This window comes from Hypomesus transpacificus, chromosome 26 (genome assembly GCF_021917145.1).
Source record: "Hypomesus transpacificus isolate Combined female chromosome 26, fHypTra1, whole genome shotgun sequence".
In the NCBI taxonomy this organism is placed as follows: domain Eukaryota; kingdom Metazoa; phylum Chordata; class Actinopteri; order Osmeriformes; family Osmeridae; genus Hypomesus; species Hypomesus transpacificus.
In genome coordinates, this window is record NC_061085.1 from 5,751,205 (window position 1) to 5,762,287 (window position 11,083).

Consider the following 11,083-nt stretch of genomic DNA (forward strand, 5'->3'; position numbering starts at 1 on the left):
GAAAAGGCTCAAGACGCACTTGTTCCGGGAGTACAACGGTACTAAGGAATGGTTTGCTGAACCCAATGCTAGTTTGCTCAAGGATCAGAATGACTTGCTTAGAGACGTGTTGCTCTTGTTGGTTAGTGGTAGCTGATTTAAACTGTTGTTTTCTATTTTAGTTAATCTTATTTTTATTTTATTTTACTGTTGCTTGTTTTTCTACAGGTACACTTGCACTTACAGATTCATGTTGTTTAATTGTAACTTCCTTAACTACATGCTTTTATGGTTTTTTCAGTAGGAGATAAATCTCTGAGAGCGTCATGGCCGTCCATATGGACATCCATATACTGACGGCGATGGCTGCTGATCTTTGCAAGGATGGACAGACGGCGATGCTGTTCAGAGTGCCGTCCATAGAGGGAGCATATATTTTGGACGGCGATGGATTAGCAGGGACGTCCGTCGCTAGGGGGAGCATAGATCATGGACGGCGTCATAGCTGTCCATATGGACGTCCATAGAATGACGGCGATGGCTGCTGATCTTTGAATGGATGGACGGACGGCGATGCTGTTCAGAGTGCCGTCCCTAATCAGCAGGGACGTCCAGCGATTGAGGGAGCTTCGAGCATGGACGGCGATGGACGGCGATGCTGTAGCAGGGACGTCCGTTGCTAGAGGGAGCATAGTGGGAGTAAGTAAGTAAGTAAGTAAGACTTAATTTATATAGCACATTTCATACAGGAATTGCAGCTCAAGGTGCTTTACATAAAATCAACAAAAACAATAATACAAGTGATAAAAGTAATAGATCTCAAACATATAACAAACCAGACTAGCCGCACTCTAATCAGGGACGTCCAGCGATAGAGGGAGCATAGAGCATGGACGGCGATGCTACGGCGATGCGGTAGCAGGGACATCCGTTGCTAAAGGGAGCATAGTAGCATGGACGGCGATGGACAGCGATGCTGTTCAGAGTGCCGTCCCTGATTAGCATGGACGGCGCTAGCACTTGAATGGGTGAGAACGACGGCCATGTTTAGGAGGCTGTTGAGCTGACAGAACTGCCGAAGGCTACCATAGCATGTAGCTAGCTACATTAACTTTGGATGACTCAATCTTTTGTCAAGTTAATTTGTATGAATTGCATGTTAGTGTTGGCCATAGGCCTATATTTACGCCTTTATAACTTTTTTTACATAATCAGCAGTATAATCTCATGAAAATATAGACTTGAAAAACAAAATGTTATGGTTTGGGTTTGCCTACATATAGGCTACATATATTTTAATTATTTCGAGAATTGTTAATAAAGACTCATTTAAAATTTTTACATTGTGTTATGACCCTATGAAATAAATTGCCCTTTAGGTCTTTTAAGCCGTCAGTTTAAAGTGTTTTATCGGTGGATTTGGAGCCACAAGTCAGTAGCTCCAATGTTGCGCACAAACCACTTCGAGCGGAGACAAAGGCAATAGTCCACCATGCTTTGTGACAAGTCAAGTTTTGAAAACTAAAAAAAAGTTTTTTTGCTATGGATCCGGCGACATGTCATCTTACACAGTAAATTTAGCATTGAGGACGGCCGACAGCAGGGATGTAGAGGGAGGCCCTCAACATCCCGTCGGCCGTCCGTCCATGCGAAAAAAAAAAGGGCCTATAAAGTTGTTTCTGCTATCATAATTGAACAGCCATGTCAATTTATAATGTTTTAATAACTGTACACCTTCTGGCTCAATGCTAACTTTACCGTGTAACGTGACACCCATAAAACACTTTAAACTAACGGCTTAAAAGACCTAAAGGGCAATGTATTTCATAGGGTCATAACACAATGTTAACATTTTAAATGAGTCTTTATTAACAATTCTCGAAATAATTAAAATATATGTAGCCTATATCTAGGCAAACCCAAACCATAACATATTGTTTTTCAAGTCTATATTGTCATGTGATTATACTGCTGATTATGTAAAAAAATAAAAATAAAGGTGTAAATATATGGCCTACACTAACATGCAATTCATACAAATTAACTTGACAAAAGATTGAGTCATCCAAAGTTAATGTAGCTAGCTACATGCTATGGTAGCCTTCGGCAGTTCTGTTAGCTCAACAGCCTGCTAAACATGGCCGTCGTTCTCAACCATTCAAGTGCTAGCGCCGTCCATGCTAATCCGGGACGGCACTCTGAACAGCATCGCCGTCCATGCTACTATGCTCCTGCACGAGGCAGCTCGGATCCAAGACAGATTCGAGAGACCGCAGATAGAGTGCGGCTTGTCTGGGTTGTTATGTTTGTGGAAACTGCAAGTGGCAGCTCGGATCTAAGACGGATTCGAGAGACCGCAGATAGAGTGTGGCTTGTCTGGTTTGTTATATGTTTGGAAACTGCACGAGGCAGCTCGGATCCAAGACGGATTCGAGAGACCGCAGATAGAGTGCGGCTTGTCTGGGTTGTTATATGTTTGGAAACTGCACGAGGCAGCTCGGATCCAAGACGGATTCGAGAGACCGCAGATAGAGTGCGGCTTGTCTGGGTTGTTATATGTGTGGAAACTGCACGAGGCAGCTCGGATCCAAGACTGATTCGAGAGACCGCAGATAGAGTGCGGCTAGTCTGGTTTGTTATATGTTTGAGATCTATTACTTTTATCACTTGTATTATTGTTTTTGTTGATTTTATGTAAAGCACCTTGAGCTGCAATTCCTGTATGAAATGTGCTATATAAATTATGTCTTACTTACTTACTCCCACTATGCTCCCTCTAGCAACGGACGTCCCTGCTACAGCATCGCCGTCCATCGCCGTCCATGCTCTAAGCTCCCTCTATCGCTGGACGTCCCTGCTAATCAGGGACGGCACTCTGAACAGCATCGCCGTCCGTCCATCCATGCAAAGATCAGCATCCATCGCCGTCATTCTACGGACGTCCATATGGACGGCTATGACGCCGTCCAGGATCTATGCTCCCCCTAGCGACGGACGTCCCTGCTAATTGGCATGACGCAAAAAAAGATTTAGCTGCCTCTCGGTTTTTTCCTTTGGCACACATTTTTTGAGTTGTTCACAGTGTGCTTCTTGTTTTGGCTACCCACAATGCTTTGGGGCTATCTTGTTGTTATTATCAGTGACCTATGCACTTTGTAAAGCTCTCTCTCGGAAGTCGTTTTGGATAAAAGTGTCTGCTAAATGAATACATGTAAATGTAATAAATGTAAGAAGGTTACACGTGTTACTAAAATGTTAAGTATTAGTAGGCTATGTTTTAAAAAGCTAAAAGGCTAAACTGTTCCAAGTTTGACTTGTATTTAATTATTGAAGGACTTTCCTTACAAAGTATTTTAACTACAATATTGATGAATTAATTAGTAATTAGTAATAAATTAAATTACTAAAGTAACTTACCCGACACTGCTAAGTAGCAACTAGCAAACTCGGTTAACGTGTGCCTCCAGTTTGGTGTGTGTCTTCTACTAAAGAACCTGCTGCTATGTCGTCAAGAGTGTAGGCCTAGAGATCACACATCGTTGCTGCCCTCTGGTGTTTGGAAGTAATAACACCCCCAATCGTTTAGCATCTCTCCCTTTCTCTCTTTTTCACGTGTGCCAGTATGCATAATACGGCCGATCAAACAAATGAGTAAATGGCTCGTTATACCATTTGTGTTATATGGATATTCCGTAATTCCAAAATGAAACAAAACAACGGAAACCAAGCCTTTCCCCATAAACTGGTTCTGACATCCAAAATGGACAAAACGATATTACGAGGCTATTTTTCATTTTTTGCAGATATTAGCATAAAGGATATGGAATAATCAAAACAACGATTAATGGCTCGTTATACCATTTGTGTTATATGGTTATTTCATTATTCCCCAAAAAACAAAACAACCAAAAACAAGCCGTAATACTTAAATGTGTGTTTGAGTTACTAAAATGACAAAACGATATTACGGCCCTATTTTGCGTTTGTCAACACGGGTTGCAAAATAGAAAAACCAATGGCCACAAGGTACACGGACCGTGAAGGCACATGTTGACAGGTGTGGCGTTTACCACTTTCAGGTATCTGGATACAGTTCGGCCCAGTTCGTCGTAAGGGTTGAAGCCAGGGGCGGTTCTACACGGGGGCCTACAGGTGCCAGTGCCCCTGTGAAAATGTCCCTCAGGCTAAACTTATCAGGGCAAGTGCAACAGCACGTCCTACTTCAAAAGGCAGGAAAGGTCGATCACCAAAACCGTGATTTTTTAACGGTATGATGGCGGAAAAGACGAAAGAGTGGTGATATTCTCGCCACCTGAGCAAACTGTTGTAATGAGTCTCCACGAAGACAATAAGCATATTTTCATGGGTAAGTCAAACGCTGCCAGAGCAAGACAAGGCAGATTGGCAAGAAAAATTACAGATAAACTAAATGCGTATTTTGGTAAAAGGTGCCTTGTTACCCCAATCAACAGGGGCGCAGATGGAATTTTTTAACTGGGGGGGACCAAGCTGTCAGCAAATGATTCCAACTCCATTTGTTATTTTGTGTAATATATATGTACATATATGCAATGTTTATTGCAGCTTCAGTATATATAGGCCTACTGAAGTGTAATACTGAGGTAACAAAAGTGAGAACGATACTGCAATCCCCCGACCCTGTAGGGGGGTCCGGGGGCATGCTCCCCCGGAAGAAAATTTCTTAAAATGTAAAGTTAAACGCATCAATCTACTGCACTTTGAGAGCAAAATTAACAGGCTAGATCAATGTAGAATCTGTGCTCTTCTAAACAATATCATGTTATTTGAACCAGCCCCTGATTGGCTGTGAGGTTTAGGCATTAGGTGCGGAGTTTGCATACATGCAACATATTATTGATATTTAGTAGCCTATAGCAATAGTCCATATTTCATTTCAATTTCGCAAAACAAAGAAGACATTCTCAATTTAAAAATGAAATATAACGTACCTCATTTGAACCAGACCAGCAATATTTACCTTCATAAATTCTTCTTCACGTCCTCTGCCACGGTAGAGCTAGTCGCCTGGCTAGAACTAGCTGTTGCTAGTGCCATATTTTCTGATTCTAAATCTGCATCTAGTACGTACGACGGCGTATTAGGGCCGGTAGGTTAAAAAAAATTCGGAGCCGGAGGAGAGAGGGGGGGGGGGGTAATATTCCAAGATTAAAGTTGTAAATTTGCGAGAAAAAAGTTGGATATTCTCAGAGTTTATAAAGTCACAAATTTGCGAGAAAAAAGTCTGAATTATACTATTCAATAGGATTCAGCAATAAAGAAATAGGCTACTCGAGGGGGTTAATATTCCGAGATGAAAGTCGTAAATTTGCGAGAAAAAAAGTCGGAGATTCTCTGAGTTTATAGTCCCAAATTTGCGAGATTTTTTTTTTAATGATACTATTCAATAGGATTCAGCAATAAGGAAATAGGCTACTCCTGATTTTTGCCCAGAATCACCAAATTGTAATAAGCATTCGGACTTTGAAAAGACATTGCCGTGATTTGGGCCTATTCAGAAGGAAACATCATACTTATTTGGATGAGGTGATAGCTTTTGTGCATCAGGAACTACAATGCAATGGACAGATGCAACGATATCGCTTGTTTCATCCACGGGCAATTCAAATTCGATTTGTGGTTCAACATCGGGACACAATACGACAGATCCTCAAAGTAGTCGATCCTCAAGGTGTGGATCAGTTTAGAAAAGAGCAGCGTCTTGGCTGTGTCCTGTTGAACCACGAACCAATTGAAAAGTATAATTTGATCAGGTCATCCATTACTGCAGGCTTTGTAGCCTACATGGCAAGCGACGACGTCTGTGAGGTTGACCATGCAAAGTGAAGGAATGAGGTTCCTTGAGAAAAAACATCCATATTTTCGACTTAATAATGTTGGAGAATCTCCGAGTTTTTTTCTCGCAAAATTACTAGTTTTTTTCTCGCAAATCTGTGACTTTATAAACTCGGACAATCTCCGACTTTTTTTCGCAAATGTACTAGTTTTTTTCTCGCAAATTTGTGACTATAAACTCTGAGAATCTCCGAGTTTTTTTCTCGCAAATGTACTAGTTTTTTTTTTGCAAATCTGTGACTTTATAAACTCGGACAATCTCCAACTTTTTTTCGCAAATTTACTCGTTTTTTTCTCGCAAATTTGTGACTTTATAAACTCGGAGAATCTATGACTTTTTTCTCACAAATTTACTAGTTTATTTCTCTCTAATTTGTGACTTTATAAACTCTTTTTTTTCGTAAATTTACGACTTTAATCTTGGAATATTACCCTCCCCCTCTCTCCTCGGGCTCAGATTTTCAAACACCGGCTCCAAAAATACTAATACACTTTTTATTTTCAAGTGTTGTAGTACTTTTGTGTGGCCAACGTTAGACACGCTAACATCGCCTAATCAGCTGTGCAGTTATAACTGATGCTTGTTGCCTTACGTAGGGGGAGTGGTGGGGACGGATCGGGGTCGTTAGGAATCTGGGGGGGACATGTCCCCAAGCCCTCGCCCCTCGGCTTGAAGCAACAGACCCAGTGGATGTAGGTGGTATTGCATCACGGTTAGGTTTCCGTATCTTCCGGTCGTTTTTATTCTATTAACTCCAGTCAACATTTACAAAACTATCTCCCCCAATAATTTTTGTTCGATTTTCGAACTTGGCTCATACTACTAGCTTTTTCATATACATTTTTTTCCCGATTTTTGCTAAGTTTGAGACCAATCCGAAATGGGTAAACTCGGACCCCATTTATTTGCTTACGTCAATAAAAGTTGCCTGCAAACATAGCCTAAAAATTAAAGTAAGCTATGGTAAGTCTGCATTATGGAAGATTTCGGTTACCAAAATAATTATTAAGCCTTCTTTGCCTTGCGAGAACAAAGACGGAGCTGTTCATGTTAACAGTTTATTTCATCTGATACAATGCGTTGGAAATCATACTCATATCACGAAGAAAAAAAGCAACCTATGTGATGAGTACCATCTAGAATAGCCCTTTTGTTGAAACAAAAGTTCTGTACGTCTTCAGTCAATTCTCAAGATGTAAAAACAGCACTGGAACTTAGCAGGGTTGATGCAAAGTGTTTTATTGGTTCTCAGGTAACAAAGATTGCCAATAGAACGTGAGCGTGATCCCGGGATCAGACTCCGGGATTTCTCCGGACAATTTAACTTATATAGTCTTCTCCCCATTGTATGTTAATATGGTACGATATTTGTTGGTTTCATAGACATTAGGTAATCTTACAAAGCGGATCCCTTGTCTCAGGGGATTCAAAACAGGTACTTTCCTACATAGACACTTCTTGAAATTAGGCTCTTTCTGACCTTGAACAGCCAGCTGCATTAGGCTTCTGGGCGTAAGGCCACAAATATGTCTCATAAGTTACAGCTATGCATCCTGGTCCTTTATGAAAGCATACACATGCTCCTCTCCCCCACTCATCCTTTAATTATTTAAACTTTATATTTTGGGCTTCATGTCTCCTACCATTGTTTAGGGATAACAATAATCAGCCAACAGCTTTGCATCTGGTTTCCAATAATATAGCATGTACTACAAAGGTGATCACAAGTTTCATTGAATCCATAATCATTACATCTTCATAATTACAACAGTATGGTGTTTTTTTCCACAACACTATATTTAGCCCTATAGCCTATTTCTAAAAAACAAGTGAAAGGAATACTATACAGTGACAGAATACATTTCCGTTAAAGGAGACATGACATGAAAACTTCATTTTATGAGGTTATTTAACATTAACATGAGTTCCCCTAGCCTGCCTTTGGTCCCCCAGTGGCTAGAATTTTCGATAAGTGTAAACTGCTCTGTTTGAAAATCTCCCTCTAGTGACGTAGATAGGGGGAAGGTTACCTCCCCTCTCTCTGCTTTGCCCATCCAGATCATCTGGTCCGCCCATGAGAAACTGAGCTACCACCGTGTAAGGGCGAGTGCGAAATCGTTTTTTCCCGGAGAGACATCATGGCGAGCAAACAAACGAAGCATAACAGTTGCTCAGTGCTTGGATGTACAAATCAAAACAAAAGTATTTTTGTAGTTCCTTCATCCAAGCTTCTGCACAACCAATATCTTAATTTGATTTTCGCTGGAATTGCGCCGACACAAGTTCACAAAGTTTTGTATGTCTGCGCCAAACATTTCAGCCTCTACTGTTTCCTCAACTTGAGCCAATACAAAACTGGCCTTGCTGAAATAAAATTCTGGATCATTACTAACTCTCCTTGGTCAAGCTACAAACCTTGGACAAGTAAGTTAACTAACGCTATATCATTTTGTTGCTTTACTGTGTATGGTTACCTAGCTTGCTACCCTTAGAATGTTGCTGTAACATTAGCTCTGCAGCTAACGAGTTACTGTTGCTAATGTATAGTAAAGATAGATGGCATCAAGTATATGTGTGAATACAAACGCTGTAACGCCAGTGTTGTACACTTCTTTGTTATTTGGATAACCGTTATGCTGTTGGTATTATGGCATGGGCGATATCCGCCTTTCTCCTCATTGAAATTATTTATGAGTGTGCACCTCTGCAAACCAGGGTGATCAGATGAGAATGGGCAAATTTGAGGCATCTTACAGCAGCGGGGCTACGAGCTAGCTGAGTTACTGTCGCTAATGTAAAGGTAGATGGCATCAAGTGTATGTGTGAGAATACAAACGCTGTAACGTGAGTGTTGTACACTTCGTTGTTATTTGGATAACCGTTCTGCTGTTGGTGTTATGGCGCGCGATATCCGCCTTTCTCTTCATTGAAATGACTATGAGTGTGCACCTCTGCAAACCAGGGTAATCAGATGAGAATGGCTAAATTCGAGGCATCTTACAGCAACGGGGGCTATGAGCCATTGCGATACATCCGTCCAACAAACATTAGCGCATGTTGCCGCCCCTCTCCTCCTCATTAGCATTTAAAGCTACAGACACCAAAACAGTGCGTTCTGAGGCTCATTGTGGGACTACTCATAGTGGCTATAATTCTGCACCATGGCTGAATTTCGGGAAAGAGACTCAGATACAGTATTAGGGGACCACTAAGGCCTATATAAACGCATCCAAAAACAGCATTTCATGTCTCCTTTAAGTTTGCATCATGTGTCTGATTCTTATCGGACTTATCGTACCCCATTTTGCCACTGCAATGCCTTAGCTCACACGCTCGTAACAGCTCGTAACCATACAAATCTATGCTCGCGACTGGTTGTCGCAAAGTATGACGTGTACAGCTAGTTGCAAGCGTGCACGAGGTCTCGGAGCTAGGGAAAAAAAGAGCCACTGGCTGTTTATCAATCCACGTTTTTTTTCGTTCTTGTGTTCTTGCGAACTCGTTTGACGTCATCTTTTATTGCCCAAGTACGCTTCCAATCCAAAGCACACAAGTCACCAAGAACGCCAAAAATACCCGGAAATGTTCCTGATCCGCCCCTTTTATCGAGGATGCATCGGATGGTGACTTGACCAGCGAGAACGCTTCTGATTTCCCAGAAGTCATTGCAAGATGTCAAGCGAGGCGGACAAACCTCACAACTGTAATTTTTTACTTTTCATATTTCAGCTAAACAGTACGTGTAAATCAGCATCTGAATTAAAATGTGACGAGGAATAGGCAGTTCAGTCGCTGAAAATTTTCTTATTTTATTGATGAAACCACTAATTTGTAAATTTGCTCCAATCGACTTGTCGATAACCTAGCTAGTAGCATCTCAGTGCAGTGCAGACACTAGTTAACAGGTACTGTAAGTTAGCAAGGGCTACAGAAAACGTCAAATTACAGGTAGACGGACCATTTTTTAGCTTTGTTATCTAGTTTTGTAGTTAGTCAGTGTTATCATAATGCTGCGAGTCCAGGAAAACCCTAACCATCTCAATTCATTCTCCGTCCTTGCGTCCTTGCAAGACCATTCTCGCAAGGAGGCTTGCCAGAACGTTCTTCAAAAGAATGTACTTGCGTTCTCAGCGTTCTTCGGATTGACAAACAGCCACTGTTTAAAGCTAGACCGGAAGACACGGAAGTGGAAAGATGGCCGCGTCCGGTCTCACGCTCTCGCTTGCCTCACTGCGCCACTGAGCACTTTTCATAGAAATTAATGGGGATGCCATCTTGGAAGACAAAAGTAGCTTACTCTAGTTATATTAGGTGCCTTCGACATGACCCGACTTCATGCGGCGCCGCAGCCGGCTGCAGGCGGCTGACTTGAAAAAGTGCATTCTGGTTAGACTTTTTGTCCGACTTGAGACGGCGCTGAGGACACGTCACTGTGACGTCGCCATCAAAGTACCGTAAGATCGATTCGAGAGCTGCCGGCTGTGTAGCCGAGCTTTTTTTATCAAGAGCAACTGCACGGGTTCAAGTGACGACACAGCTATTTCATGATTGGCCAGACTCACACACGACAACTTTGACTCGAATATTTGGACACCTTCAGTTTCGCCAACGCTCAAAAAAGTTTAATTTAATTAAAAATGTGTTGAAGAAAGGGTTTTAGTCAGCCTCTTCACTAATGGAAAGACTAAGTTAAATTATAAATAAAGTAAAGTAAGCAAACAGCGCTTGATCGGCCATGACTGACATCAACGCAGAAAACCACGAGAAGCTGGAATGTCCGACTTCACAGAGCCGTTTTCAACTCCTCCCCGACTACTCTCACCGGTCGTTTCATGCAGCCGCAGTCCATGTCGAACGCACCTATTAGGACATTTCAGCTTCTCGTGGTTTGCTGCGTTGACGTCATTCACGGCCGATTAAGCGCTGTTTGCTTACTTTACTCTATTTATAATTAAACATAGTTTTTCCGTTAGTGAAGAGGCGGAGTAAAACCCTTTCTTCCATACATTTTTTTATTCAATTCAACTGTTTGGTCCGGATTTGAGAATTGGCGAAACTGAAGGTGTCCGAATATTACAAAACACGAGTCAAAGTTGTTGTGTGTGAGTCTGGCCAATCATGAAATAGCTGTGTCGTCACTTGAACCAGTGCAGTTGCTCTTGAGAAAATGCGCTCGGCTGCACAGCCGGCAGTTTTCGAATCGATCTCACGGTACTTTGATGGCGACGT